This window comes from Terrapene carolina, unplaced genomic scaffold (assembly GCF_002925995.2).
Source record: "Terrapene carolina triunguis isolate 2854851 unplaced genomic scaffold, T_m_triunguis-2.0 Scaffold148, whole genome shotgun sequence".
Lineage (NCBI taxonomy): Eukaryota > Metazoa > Chordata > Testudines > Emydidae > Terrapene > Terrapene triunguis.
This window is the reverse complement of record NW_020664499.1, coordinates 6873187-6888632: the sequence shown is the minus strand read 5'-3', so window position 1 is coordinate 6888632 and position 15446 is coordinate 6873187.

Genomic DNA, 15446 nt, shown 5'->3' with positions numbered 1-15446 from the left:
CAGTGTCAGGAGGGTACCCCTTTGAAATGCACCACTTATTAACCATTGGCTCCAGTGCTTACCCAACTAAACTCCCATTGAGTGCAGTAAGGTTTTACCAGAGCAGGGAATAATTTTACCCAACATTGCACACTTTGGGCTTCAACTTATACCATTGAAGTTAATGGGAGTTATGCCATAGAGCTCAGTGACCCATTATTCAGAGAGGCAGCATAATCCATGTACTCCACTGGTTTGGGAGTAGGACTGCGAATCACGCTACCTGGGTCCTGTTTCCATCTCAGCCATTGATTCACTGTGTGACCTTGGACAAGTCATTTCACCGCTCTATACCCCAGTGTCCCCAATGGATAAAGTAGTACACCCTTGAGTACGATAGTATTGGCACTAGCATTCATTGTATCTTTTCCCTGACTTGCCTTTTATAGTTGTAATTGCTTTTTCTTGTAGCAGTGATGTGCCCCATATATTTTTAAAGAGAGGATAGTGTTCATTGTTACACCTTGTTTTTGGGGACGGTGGGAAGAATAAAGCTTCATCTTCAAATATCCTAGCTGGAAATTACAATAGAAATACAAACTATTGAAAGGTGACAAGTTTGGGAACAATGCTTAATTTAGAGTGTCTGAGCCACAGTTTTAGCAGAGAAATGTTAATTAAAAGTGTGCTGACATGTTGGGGATTTAAAGGAAATCATCCTGCAAAGGATTTATAGCAATCAGGGCTCATGAGCATTAGGATTATGGATTCTTGTGCTGTTCCTTTTCAGTGATCATGTGATTGGCCTGTTGTTAAATATAGCTCCCATGTAGTGAATTGAGACAGGCATTGGAAAGGTAGGAATACTTCCCTTTAACCAGACGGATTTCAGAGGTGTTAGAGATTATACAATTCATTAGTCTTTACAAAAGATCAAAGGGAAAGAGTATCTTAATTTGGGCACTGACTGCTACAGTCTGAGCGTTTTACATAGATTAAATGGAAAATGAACATGTGCAGTTCTAACTGCATGTATTAAGGCATGAGCCTATTGTTTTATATCTCTCTAACTCACTGTGCACTTCCTGGAGATAATTCTCACACTTAAGACCTTTTGAGATAGTTATTTCTATTGTGACCAGTTCAGCAGCCAAATGACTCAGAGGTTAGTGCCTCAGGATCTTCCTCTTCATCCAGGGCCGACCAGAGGATTCAGGGGCCTGGGGTCTTCAGTGGCGGGGGGCGCTCGCCGCCGAATTGCCGCCGAAGACCCGGCACTTCGGCGGCCGGTCCCGGGGCGGAAGGACCCCCCCGCCGCCGAATTGCTGCCGAAGACCCGGAGCGGAAGAAGCTCCGCGAGAGTTTTCCGGGGCCCCCGGAGCAAGTGAAGGACCCCGCTCCAGGGGCCCTGAAAAACTCTCGTGGGGGCCCCTGCGGGGCCCGGGGCCTGAGGCAAATTCCATACTTGCCCCCACTCCCCGGGGCGGCCCTGTCTTCATCTAATCCCTTGCAAGGGCTTCTCTGAGCACTATTGTTAATCTAAAAGGAATGCTAACTGACTTCTATGACAAACATTATTCATTTTATGCTTTAAATATTTCCTGCAGAGGCCAACAGAAATTCTGCATTTTAAATGCAGACCTTTGGGTGCCCCTTGTGTAGTACCATTTTTTAAAGATTAGAACAATAATGACAAAGTTAAAATGCTGAAAATCAATGTTTAAAACAAAGCTGCAACATCTAACCCTGAGGGCCACACAAAGTGGCCAACAGTCTGTAGCTAAAAACCACCGCACCAGTAGAGTTAATTCTGTGTTAATAGCATTGAATGTTCCACAGGCCCTGTTCTTATTAGATGCACAAGGTATCATTGCATGTCAGGGATTCGGAGATGGAGGAGGAATATTCTCTTATCAAGACATGTAATAACCAAGCTCATTACAAAATGAAAACCAAATAAAAATACTTTTAAAAAGCAGCAAGTCTTTTGTGTCCTATTTTTGCCAGGTCTCACTAGAGCTGGCAGAAAGGGAAAGCTCTTGTTTGTGTCAATGGCCTTGACAGGCCTTGCATGCCTAATGCCAGGATGGGAAGAGAGAGGGACAGATGGATCTGAATAGCAGTAAGGTGGGTTTCCTTTCAGTGTAATTAGAGCATGGGATTCCTGTGTGCTGAGATGAAGTATAGCCCTGCTGCACAGTCCAAATATTTAATGCTGTTCTAACTATCCCCTGGTTATTGGAGTGTGACAGTTAATAGCCATCAGCTGCAAAACCCGCTGAACAGTTTGGTTCCCTAAAAAGAAAATGAAAAGTTAAAAATGAAGCCAAGTCAGCCCAGACACCTACAAATCAGAAATGTGCTATAGCTTAGCAGGCAAATCATCTCCAAAGTTCAGCCTGCCATCTACCTGAGCTGCTGCTCAAAGCAGAGACAGAGGGCTGGGAATCGATCATGCCTGGCTTCCATTCCCAGCTTTGCGATGGACTGCTGTACGCACTTTGGCAAAATGCTTCACCGCTCTGTGCCTCGGTTTCCCTATCTGTAAAAGTGGGATATTACTACTTACCTCTTAGTGCTCTCTGTAAAGCACTTTAAGATCTTCTTATTAAAGGCTGTAAAGAAACACCTGCTATGATAGTTCTAAATATCCCACATGATTGATTCAGGATAAATGCATAGCTATATGGAAGTGTCACTAGATTAATTAAGTTTAAAAGATCAAATTGTGCACAGACTAAACACTGCAACCCATGGAGTTGCATGAGAAGTAAATCAGTGTAGAATTTTTCCCCAAAAGAAGTTCTGTATGGCTGCAGTGAAATAAAAACAACATCTGGTGGAATGCTTAAAAGGGACACAGTCAGCTTGAAAAAAGCACACTTCGCTATGCACAGTATTTTACCTACTGTTGTTACAAGTAACATGGAATTTTATGAAAAAGATTATTCAGAGAAATTTTATATATTGAATATATTACTTTGCGCATTTACTGCACTTTGTGGAGAGTGAATGTCATTGTTTTTCCTATATAGTCACTGAGTTTTCCTTTTGGTTTTTATGGGGTTTTCATAGAGCAACAATGGAGAGAGAAACATTAAAAACAAATACATAAATGCAACTGTAAACCCACAAACATTGGCAGAGGGAGTCAAGGGCAGGGGTAGCACCTATTCTGAAATCTGTTTTTAAAATCAATTGGATTGGAAACTGAGGGTGGCTCTTTTCAACACCCATCTTATTATTAACATACCCACCGGCGAGTGCACCAACCTCTCCCATCTATCCCTAAGCTGTCATTTAGGCAGCAGTTATAATGCTACTACATAACTTTTTATTTCCACTATAGTGATGTCACCTCCACAGCAGAGGTAGGCCCCTCTAACTGAATATACTTTACAGAGCAAGTCGTTTCTTACCAATCATAATGGCCCTCCCAGACATGAAGACCATTGGACTCTCTGCCTGTGGATCAGCAGAGTATAAATGGAATGACCAATACAAGTGCAATAGAGAATTGTGTGATATAACTCCAAAGGCACCATCTATCTATCTGTGGGATTATACCAGATGGAATTATTTATTTTAGAAATTGCATTGCTTGAAAATGTAATTTATAATCACCTTGCTGGGCCATGGAACCGTAGGGGTGCTTGCTGTGTAAAGCTCTAACTCGGGGAGGTAGTATAAAAACCTATGACTTGAGTACCCAAGGTGTGGCTTAGAGGACTCAAAAGCAGCCAGCTGCAACGGCTATCCTGCAGGGTAAAGACAAAGCTGATCTTCTTTTGTTGGTGGAGAATGTAAGCGACCAACGATTCCATGTCATCTACCAAGGATGGTACAAACGCACACAAATAATATGGCTGCTGCTGTTTGTGTCTGATTGTGAAATGTACAGTAGAACCCCAGAGTTACAAACTGACCAGTCAACCACACACCTGATCTGGAACTGTAAGTACACAATCTGGCAGCAGCAGAGACCAAAAAACAAAAACAAAAAGCAAATACAGTAGAGTGCTGTGATAAACATAAACTACTAAAAAGTAAAGGGGAAGCAGCATTTTTCTTCTGCATAGTAAAGTTTCAAAACTGTATTAAGTCAATGTTCAGTTGTAAACTTTTGAAAGACCAACCATAACATTTTGTTCAGAGTTACAAGGTGTTCGTAACTTCTGAGGTTCTACTGTACATTTATTGGTGCAACCTTTGGATTCCATAAATGGTCAGAGATGTCCCCACACTTCACAATTTAGGTGGCCTGGCCTTAGGGAAGGGTGTGCCCTGGATACACATTGCCTTAAAAATGGGTTTATACTCTCTTTTTATTTAGTTATTTATTTATTTTTAAAAGACTGTACAGTGCCTCCTGAAGTCCAGTGTTTATTGCATCCCGGTGCTCTCCAGATCAATGCATGCTCCGTATGCAAGTAAGAAGATTTGTCTTAACTGCCAACTCTGTAAATTTAACTTAGTTTACACCAGCTGAGGATCAGCCTCTCAATTTCTATCAGCGCTCCACTGGCTGTACTCTTTTGAATGCAGGTGGTTTCCTTTCTTCTTTTGCACCATAACCCACAATCTTAAAGTGTGGCTCAAAATGGGATCCCCTAGAGCATACTTGGCTTTATCTGAAACAGTTCTCCCCTGAGAAGAGGCCTCTGGGGCCTGCTTTCGCTTAAAAAACAAAAAAAGGTCATGATGAGTTCGAGGAGTTGTGCTAACTAACAGTTTTACCCTACTGGAGCTATAGCTTTACCCACAGCCAGCTGACACAATGTTAAACACATCCCTAACTGCAAATCCACGTTTAATACCATTTTAGTTACCGCAATGCCTCACGTGTTTTAACATGATCTCATTTTCCCTGAGAAGCTCTGGTCTTTTCTGATACTCAAGATGGAGATGTTTTTCCAGTGTCCAAGTAACTACCAACTAATTTCCCTTGATACTGTCTGCCTCTCACTCTTTACTGGTCCATGTATAAGACTGGACTGTCAAGGGATGCTGAAATTAGACAACCCTGGCAAAAAGGCCAATGAGATTTTTAATGACCACAAGTTCACCATCACGCAATGCCCCTTAAAACTATAGTGATCCATTGGCTCAGTACTGTCTGAGTGCAACCCAGCAAATTACTAGCCTCACTTCCTACAGTATTGTAATTGTCCCTTGGATGTCATGTACTGTGCCAGCCTAACTCTGTGGTGTCTAATGGGATCAGAGCACAAGGTGTATTTCCCTATATCCCTGCTTTACAGTGTGATGATGTTGTTTGGTACAAGCGGCAGAGAGGGTCACCTATTTCCCCCAAAATTCTGCTGATGAAAGGAAACAACAGACAACTATGCACAAATCTCAGGCCTCCCAACTCTGCTAGTAACCTGGCTGAACATTTTATTTCCTTTTTTACTTGTTTCCTCTCTATAAAACCATAGTTACTAATATTCACTTTTAAAGGTGAGCCACACAAGAATTGGGCCTTCACACAGGATTCTTACTGGCTGCCGTTTCTGCTGACAGAAAAGACAGCAAGAGTCAAGATTTTGAATAAAGGACAAATACAGGTCTGTTGCATCTTACGCACATTTAACATGCGCGATTTCAGCTTTACGTGGTCGACAAAAAAAAAAGAGAAAAGTAACAATTTTAATACTGTACCTGTAGTGCGGGTGATTTCGCCCGCCTTTGAACTCAATGTAATTTTGACTATATGCGGTTTTTGCTTTACGCGCTAACCGCGGAACGGAACCCCCGCATAAGATGAGACAGACCTGTATCACATATGCCAAGTGCTACAGAGGACAAATGTGGAATACAAAATATGTTTAATTGCTGAGTTAATTATCTCACTAAAGTCTAAATGTTGTTTTTTGGCACTTCCTTCCCCCCACCCGCACTCAGTTGTTTACTTTTATCAGAATATAAAAAAAAAAAAAATCAATGTCAAGAAAAACGTAATTATATTCCTACTAATCTCAAGTGTTTTCTCATTTGCGTACTGCAGTCTGATGTGTTTTATCACTTTCCTTCAGATTATAGCACGGGAAATTGCTAGCTAAATCTAGGACTTAAGAGCAAAAGAAAGAAAGAAAGAAAACCAAATTAAAAAAAACCCCATGCTTCTCACTAAACAAGTATTATTCCTAATGACAAAACTTCTGAAATTTCCTTTTAGATAATACATGAATAGCCAGGAATAAATTGGGTCAACAGGAACTTCATTAAAATCCAAGAGAGAAAACAAGATCTTTCATGTGAATAATTTGGAATGATTGGGTAAAGATGAGGCATTATTATAGGATTGCTTTCTCTTCCTCAAGCCAGAAATATCCAGGCTCTTCCTTGCTGAAGTGTGAACGCATTTTGTAAACAGTTCTAGTTAGCCCTGAGTGTTAGATGATTGTGCTACTTAATGAACTGCTGCTCATTCTGAGTTAAATTCATCCCTTCCTTTCACAAAGGCCTGGTAATTGGGCTTGGTCTGAGGCACTTTGAGCAGCGGAAACGTCTCCTCACTCGAACTCACACAGGTTACAGTGCTGCACTGTTAGCCACCTGCAGTCACTGCTTCAGCCTATGGGTACGGCTACACTGCAATTGAATAGTGGAGCACCCACAGGGGGACACAGCTCAAATAACCTCAGTTACTGCACAAGGTGAGTAACCCTCTCTTGCAGCTTGCCGAGGCATACCTGCGCTAGCTTTCATCTAACGAGCATGGCTAAAAATAGCCACAGAGGCATTGGCTTCATTAGAAGCACAAGTATGCACCCAGGGTTCTGAGCGGCTTGTACAGCTCATGCTGAAGCCCGTGCTGCCATAGTTTCACTGCTATCATTAGCCATGCTAGCTAGAGCATGGCTCTGAATACCTGAGCTGCAGTCACACCTCCAGTTGCAGTGTACACATATCCTATGGGCTGGAATGGCAACCGCTGCTTCTCCATTACCTCTGCACAGCATTTTGGGCCACTGGATCCATAGAAGCACAGATCCTATAGCGATTGCCCTGCTCCATGGTCTTTATGCCTCCTTACCTTTAGTTGAGACCTCTACAGAACACAAGGTGTGGGTGCATCAGCCTCCCCTCCCAGGGTATGTCTACACTACGAGAGTAGTTCGATTTTAGTTAAATCGAATATGTGCAATCGATATTAGAAAGTCGAACGTATGTGTCTACACTAAGGACAGTAATTCGACTTTGTCAGTCCACACTACCAGGGAAAGCGTCGACATTGGAAGCAGTGCACTGTGGGTAGCTATCCCACAGTTCCCGCAGTCCCCGCCGCCCATTGGAATTCTGGGTCGATCCGCCAATGCCTTCTGGGTAAAAAAATGTGGCGAGGGTGCTTTTGGGTAACTGTCGTCATCCGTCAGTCACTACCGCCCTCCCTCCCTCCCTCCTTGAAAGCGCCGGCGGGAAATCAGTTCGCGCACTTTTTGATCAGTGACAGTGCGGACGCCACAGCACTGCGATCATGGATCCCGCTGCGACCATCGCTGCAGTTGTGGCCGTTCTCAATACCTCGCAGCTTATCATACACCTTTCCCTGAGGCAGATGCAGAGAAATCAGGCGAGGAGGCTACGGCACCGCCGTGAGGGCCTGAAGTCGGAGAGTAGCACAGAGCTGTCAGAAACCACGAGCCCCAGCACCCAGGACATCACTGTGGCAATGGGGCATGTGGATTTTGTTGAACGGCGATTCTGGGCCCGGGAAACAAGCACGGACTGGTGGGACCGCATAGTGCTTCAGGTCTGGGATGAATCCCAGTGGCTGCGAAACTTTCGCATGCGGAAGGGGACTTTCCTCGAACTTTGTGAGTTGCTGTCCCCTGCCCTGAAGTGCAAGGACACCCGCATGCGAGCAGCCCTGACTGTCCAGAAGCGAGTGGCCATAGCCCTCTGGAAGCTTGCAACGCCGGACAGCTACCGGTCAGTCGCGAACCACTTTGGCGTGGGCAAATCTACCGTGGGGGTTGTTGTCCTGCAAGTAGCCAAGGCAATCGTCAAGGTACTGCTGTCAAAGGTAGTGACCCTGGGAAACGCGCAGGCCATCATAGATGGCTTCGCTGCGATGGGATTCCCAAACTGCGGTGGGGCTATAGATGGGACTCACATCCCTATCCTGGGACCGGGCCACCAGGCCAGCCAGTACATCAATAGAAAGGGCTACTTTTCAATGGTGCTGCAAGCACTGGTGGACCATCGGGGACGGTTTACAAACATCTACGTCGGATGGCCGGGCAAGGTTCATGACGCTCGCGTGTTCAGGAACTCTGGTCTGTTTAGACGGCTGCAGGAAGGCATTTACTTCCCGGACCACAAGATAACTGTTGGGGATGTGGAGATGCCTACAGTGATCCTCGGGGACCCAGCCTACCCGCTAATGCCCTGGCTCATGAAGCCCTATACTGGGGCCCTGGACACTGCACAAGAACTCTTCAACTACCGGCTGAGCAAGTGCAGAATGGTGGTGGAGTGTGCTTTTGGCCGTCTCAAGGGGAGATGGAGAAGCTTACTGACTCGCTGTGATCTCAGCGAAACCAATATCCCCATCGTTATTGCAGCTTGCTGTGTGCTCCACAATCTCTGTGAGAGCAAGGGGGAGACCTTTATGTCGGGGTGGGAGATTGAGGCAAATAGCCTGGCTGCTGATTACGCCCAGCCAGACAGCCGGGCGATTAGAAGAGCCCAGCGGGACGCGCTGTGCATACGGGAGGCTTTGAAAGCCAGTTTCAAGGCTGAGCAGGGTACCCAGTGACTTTTAAGTTTGTGGACACAGAAGCTGAACTTGCCCCCGTTTCTTTACCCAGTTGCCGTCGACTATCCTCTCCAGTTACATACCCCCTTCACCCCCTTCCCAAAAAATAAAATCTGTTCTGTTTTGTTAATGGACACCGTTGTCTTTATTACTGTTTTCGCGGGAATGTTTTAAACCTGGGACGCAGACTGTGGCGGGGGGCGGGTTTAGTGTTGTGATGCAAATGATGCTTCTAAACTCCAGGAATGACAGGCTCCGCGGTGGTGGACTGGTTGTTTCAACGGAGCCTGCCAGCCCTCCTGGCCGGGACTGCGTGTATGTGTCGGCTATGTGACTGTCTTGCAGGGGGAGGAGGGTTACAGATCCCCTGCTGCGCGGCTCTGTGATCCAGGGTAAGGACCGCTGCATAAGATCTGTAACTGCCCTCCCCCGCCACCAAGTCACAGAGCAACACCCTCCCCCCCACCACACAGAACATGAAAACCACCTCCCAGACTGACCAGGATAACTAGTCACTGCACTGTATATGTGCCCTGCTGCTGGACCTGCCCCCTGCTAAAGGTGACTGTCCTGTCCAATTACCAAGCCCCTTCCCCCCCCTTCAGACAGACTCTCATCTAAAAGAAGAGGATGGAAACAATAATGAACAAAAACGTATTTTTTATTAACAACCGCACATGGAACGGGGGGGTGAAACTTGGACGGGGTCTTGTGTGAGGCGGGTAGGAAAGGACTTTTCAAATTTTGGGGAATGAGAGCCTTCTAGTGGTAGAGCAGTCCGCAGGGGTGGAGTGAAATTTTTCACGGCCCCTTCCGCCCCTCCGTGTTTGGACTTTGGGTGAGGGGGGTATGGGACTTGGTGGCGGGGCAGGGCAGTTAGAGAGAGACTGCAGCGGGGCTCTCTCCTCCTGCCTCCGGTTGTGCAGAACATCCACAAGGCGGCGGAGCGTGTCCGTTTGCTCCCTCATTAGTCCAAGCAGCGTTTGAGTAGCCTGCCAGTCCTCCTGTCGCCACCTCTCCTCCCGTTCCATGTTTGCCCGGTGCATTTGGGACAAGTTCTCCCTCCACTGTGTCTGCTGGGCTGCCTGTGCTCGGGAGCATGCCATTAGTTCAGCAAACATGTCTTCCCGTGTCCTCTTCTTCCTCCTCCTAATGTGCGCTAGCCTCTGGGCAGATGTGGCTGTGGGAATTGGAAAAAGGGAGTGAATTCCTGAGACAGATCAATGTATCTGTGAACAGAGAACATAGTCTTTCAACAAGACCATGCAGAGCACCTATCACACGCGCACTGAGGACAAGGTCGAATTTTCGGCCCTCGCCTACAGTGCCTGCGGTCTTGCTGTGGCGAGCTGAGGAGCAGGGCAGGACACCGGACTTTGTCTAGCTGTCAAACATGGTAAGCCGTAGACTTGTGGCTGCTTAAAACTTTAAGAGTGGCACTGGCCTCCTTTCGCATAGAAAGCAATGCGAGTCTCTGCTGGCAGCAATCCTGCAAGCATGAACTCTGGCCCTGTCCCACCCCCTCGCGGCTGTAAACCGCGTGGCTGTAAACCGGCGGTTGCAGTTCTGTAAAGGGACGGGCAAGCAGTCCCAATACTAACTCTCCCCTACCTAATTCACAGCAGGGAGTCATGCCAGACATCACCCTCCTGAAGGTCTCGGAGAGCCAGAAGGAGCGGATGCTTCGTGACAGCCTGCAGAAACCGGGGCCATTTGCTGCAATGCTCTGCAAGGCCATGATCCCCGAGTACCTGCTGGCGTTGTGGCAGGGAAACGTCTCATACCACGGGGGGCCTAACAAGCTCTCCCTGCCCAGGAACCTGCTCATGAGGCTTGAAAAACACCTGCAGGAGACCTATGAGGAGTTCTCCCCGGAGGATGTCGCCTCTATCCCCGGATACATTGACCAGTTTTTGGGTTAGGTGCCCTTGGAGGGACAAAAGAGTGCAGCGTTTTGGGCAGTATAATCATGAAGCGGACATTGTGAAATTTTTTGAAAATAGACTATATATTGAAGCGCCCAAAGACAGACTAATCATGATACACTTTGCACAGATTCCCGTTTTGTTGGACTTTCCTGTTTACATGTTTTGAAGCACTTTACCCACTGTTAATATTTTAAATCTTCCTGTTTTGTTGTAAATAAATGTTTACATGTTTTAAAGCACTTTACCTATTGTTAATATTTTAAATATGCCAGTTATGTTATAAATAAATGTTTAGATATTTAAAACACTTACTGCTTGATCCTTCCCCTGAATCTGTGTCTGGGATAACGGCTGGGGAGGGTTGGTAGGGGATCTCTGTGAGGGTGATGAAGAGCTCCTGGCTGTCGGGCAAATCAGCGCTGTCGACTGCCTCGTCCTCCTCATCTCCTTCCTCCTCTTCCCCGTCCGCTGAGGAACCGGCCGCGGACAATATCCCACCCTCAGAGTCCACGGTCAGGGGTGGGGTAGTGGTGGCGGCCGCACCTAGGATGGAATGCAGTGCCTCGTAGAAACGGGATGTGTGGGGCTGGGATCCGGAGCGTCCGTTTGCCTCTTTGGTCTTCTGGTAGCCTTGTCTCAGCTCCTTGATTTTCACGCGGCACTGCGTTGCATCCCGGCTGTATCCTCTCTCTGCCATGGCTTTAGAGATCTTCTCATAGGTCTTTGCATTCCGTCTTTTGGAGCGCAGCTCGGAAAGCACGGACTCATCTCCCCACACAGCGATGAGATCCAAGACTTCCCGATCAGTCCATGCTGGGGCCCTCTTTCTAGTCTGAGATTGCACGGCCATCTCTGCTGGAGAGCTCTGCATCGTTGCCACTGCTGCTGAGCTCGCCACGGTGTCAAAACAGAAACTGCGATTCAAACTGCCCAGACAGGAAAAGGAATTCAAATTTTCCCGGGGTGTGGCTGGTCAGAGCATCCGAGCTCGGACTGCTGTCCAGAGCGTCAACAGAGTGGTGCACTGTGGGATAGCTCCCGGAGCTATTAGCGTCGAATTCCATCCACACCTAGCCTAATTCGACATGGCCATGTCGAATTTAGCGCTACTCCTCTCGTTGGGGAGGTTTACAGAAATCGATTTAAAGAGAGCTCTATGTCGAACTAAATAGCTTCGTGGTGTGGACGGGTGCAGGGTTAATTCGATATAACGGCGCTAAATTCGACATAAAAGCCTAGTGTAGACCAGGCCCCAGAGTGGCCATTCTGTCTATATGCTGTCCCACTAAGCACAAGTGACATGGAAGGCTTTGCATGGGATCTCCCCATCTCAGTGAATTCCATCCATAATACACTGACCTGCATGCACTTTCTCTAGCATATTGGTGCATTGTCCCACTTTCCCTTTGCATTGCTAAGGCCTGGACTACACTACAAACTTAGGTTGACGGAAGCCACCTTAAGTCGACCTAATAATGAATGCATCTGCACTACCAGGTCCCTTCCACCGACCTAACTCGTCTGTAATGTCAGCTTAATTACTCCACCTCCACGAGCAGCGTGGTGCTTAATTGGATGTTGATGGGTTGACAGAGAGGAAGCGTAGATGCACTGTTGTGTGGGTCGACTGAATTGGCCTCCAGGAGATGTCCCACAATGCTTTTCTTTAACCACTCTGGAGAACATTTTCACCTCTGCTGCACAGCAGCCAGGGACATAGGAAACAGCCTCTCCCCTGTTAAAGCCCCAGGAATTTTTGAATTCCCATTTCCTGTTTGATCAGCGCAGAGAGCTTGCCAACCCAGCTGATCATGGTGACTCAATGTCCCAAATGCACTCCAGCCTGGAGTATACAGGAAGTGGTGGATCTTATTCGTCTGTGGAGAGAAGAGTCTGTGCAGGCACAGCTTCGATCCAGCCAAAGAAACGTAGCCTCTATGCAAAGATTGCCCAGGGCATGGTGGAGAAGGACTGCAGCAGTGCCACGTGAAAATCAAAGAACTTCGGCAAGCATACCACACGAGAAAGGAGGCGAACAGTCATTCTGGTTCTGCACCACAGACATGCCCCGTCTACAATGAGCTGCATGCAATTCTTGGCAGCAACCCCACCACTACCCCCAAACGCAGCGTGGATACCTTCCAGGAGTCTGAGTCACGGGCCACCTTAGGCAACCACGAGGAGGACATTCTGGGTGAGGAAGAGGAGAAAGGGAGGAGAGCAATGGATCCATTCTCCTCAAGAGCCAGGAGCTATTTTTAACCCTGGAGCCCAGCCAGTTGCAGGACAGCATGGTGGCCGAGTGTGATGCCAGGGCAGGCACCTCTGGTAAGTGTGCAATTCCAATCAAACTGTAGGAGTTTCGTGCTCTTTTATTTTATGTTTAATCTGGAAAAAAAAAGTGAGGTGCAGTGGGTATTTACTTCCCAGTGGCTGCTCCAGCTACGCCGAGGGTTTCCCCCTGGAAAAGACTGTTTATGTGCAGCGGGATGGCCCAGGAATCCTCCCTGGAAATCTCGAGGAAACTATCATGGAGGTACTCTGCAATCCTTTGCACAAGGTTTCTGGGGAGGGCTGCCTTATTTCTTCCACCATGGTAGGTACTTTCCTGTGCCACTCCAGTATCAACTCTGCTGGCATCATTACGGTACACAGCATAGCAGCTTAAGGACCAGGTCCTTACCCAGATGCTTGCAGCATCTGCTACTTTGCCACCTCTGTTACCCTCAGGAGACTGATATCACATAGGGTCACCTAGGGGGGACAGTGGAAGTTTTAATTACAAGTGCTCATACCACAAACAATATAGCATGTGATCCCGCACCCATGGTGATTTCCAGGTCCCTCAACCATGGTTTCCCTAACATGCCGGTTGTTTCTGTGACAGGAATCGGTGTTGACCTCAGAATCTGCAAGCCCAGGGTGACTGCTACTAGTGGTGTTAAGAGATGGGGGGGGGGGGGGGGGAGAGTTCCTGTATTCTCTCATGGCTGCAAACACGCCCCCCCCCAAAGCCGTCTCAGATAGAGACCACAATTTGGGAGACTTAATGCTGGTCCCTGATCTCAAAGCAACATCCATGTTGCTGGGGGAGGGGGCACTGTCCACCTCTGCTCCTGACGCAAGTTCCCCACAAGTTGCAGCACAAGGCCCATCGCCCATGCCCCTGGGCCTCACTCACCATGGCTGGTACTGGAAACCAGTTAATTGAATAGCCTGGGATTCTAATTGTGGTCTGGCTTGCACTTCAGTGTAATAAGAGGAGTGACTTTAAATAGCAACCTTGTACCAGACCCAGGGAATGCACTGACAATGTTGCCTTCTGCTTTGCATGCCGTACAGTGGAAAGCTTGGCCTTCAGTGCATCCTCCACCCCAGCGGAGAGGCTACAGCAGATTAGAAGATGGAAAAAGAGAACATGTGATGACACGTTCAATGAGATAATGAACGCCTCCGTGACAGCTGACATGGAGCTCAGAGCCTGGAGGATTTCATTGTCTGAAAATATGGACATGGACATAGAGAGCATCCCAGGAGCATGAGCGGGCCACACAGGATGAGATGCTGCTGCGGATTATGAAGGGCCAATCAGACATGCTGAGGCATCTGGCTGAGCTTTAAGAAAAATAGCTTCAGGCTAGACTCCCTCTACAGCCCCTATACCAGGGATCTCAAACTCAAATGACCATGAGGGCCACATGAGGACTAGTACATTGGCCTGAGGGCTGCATGACTGACACCTCCCCCCCCCGCCGCCCTCGGCCCTGCCCCACCTCTTCCCACCCCTTCCCTGCCCCCATTCCAACTCCTTCCCCGAAATCCCCACCCCAACTCTGCCCCCTCCCTGACCCCAGGGGGTGCAGGAGGGGTGTGGGGTGTGGTGGGGGCTCAGGGCAGGGAGTTGGGGTGTGGGGTGCAGGAGGGGTGAGGGGTACAGCAAGGGGTCAGGGTGCAGGGTGCAGCAGGGGGCTCAGGGCAGGGGGTTGGGGTGCAAGAGGGGTGCAGGGTGCAGCAGGGGGATCAGGGCAGGGGGCTGGGGTGCAAGAGGAATGAGGAGTGCTGCAGGGGGTTCAGGGCAGGGGGTCGGGGTGCAGGGTGTGGCAGGGGGCTCAGGGCAGGGGGGCAGGGTGCAGGAGGGGTGCAGGGTACGGCAGGAGGTCGGGGCACAGGAGGGGTGCGGCATGGGGCTCAGGGCAGTGGGTTGGGATGCAGGAGGGGTGACGGGTGAGGCAGGGGGTCGGGGTGCAGGAGGGGTGCAGGGTATGGCAGGGGGTCGGGGTGCAGGGTGCGGCAGGGGGCTCAGGGCAGGGGGTTCGGCTGCAGGAGGGGTTCAGGGGGCAGGATCTGGCCTGGCGCGTACTGGGGGCAGGGCAGGCTCCCTGCCTGCCCCTGCAAGAGGCTGGAACATGGGGAAGGGGGGGGCGGAGGGGCTGTGTGTTTCTGTTGCTTGAGGCACCGCCTCCAGCAGCTCCCATTGGCCGCAGTTCCCCGTTCCCAGCCAACGGGAGCTGCTGGGGGCACTGCCTAAAGTAACAGCCACACACAGCCCCTCCGCCCCCCCTTCCCCACATTTCAGCCTCTTCCCGGAGCTGTGCAGGGCAGGGCAGGCAGGCAGGGAGTCTGCCCTGCTCCCGGTGCTTGTCCGGCCGCTCTGGTAAACACTGGGGAAGAGCGGGGGGGCTGCGAGGGGCTCGAGGGCCGCAGAAAATCACCCTGCGGGCGGCGTGTTTGAGACCTCTGCCCTATACAATGGCCCGCAATCATCGACCTGTTCC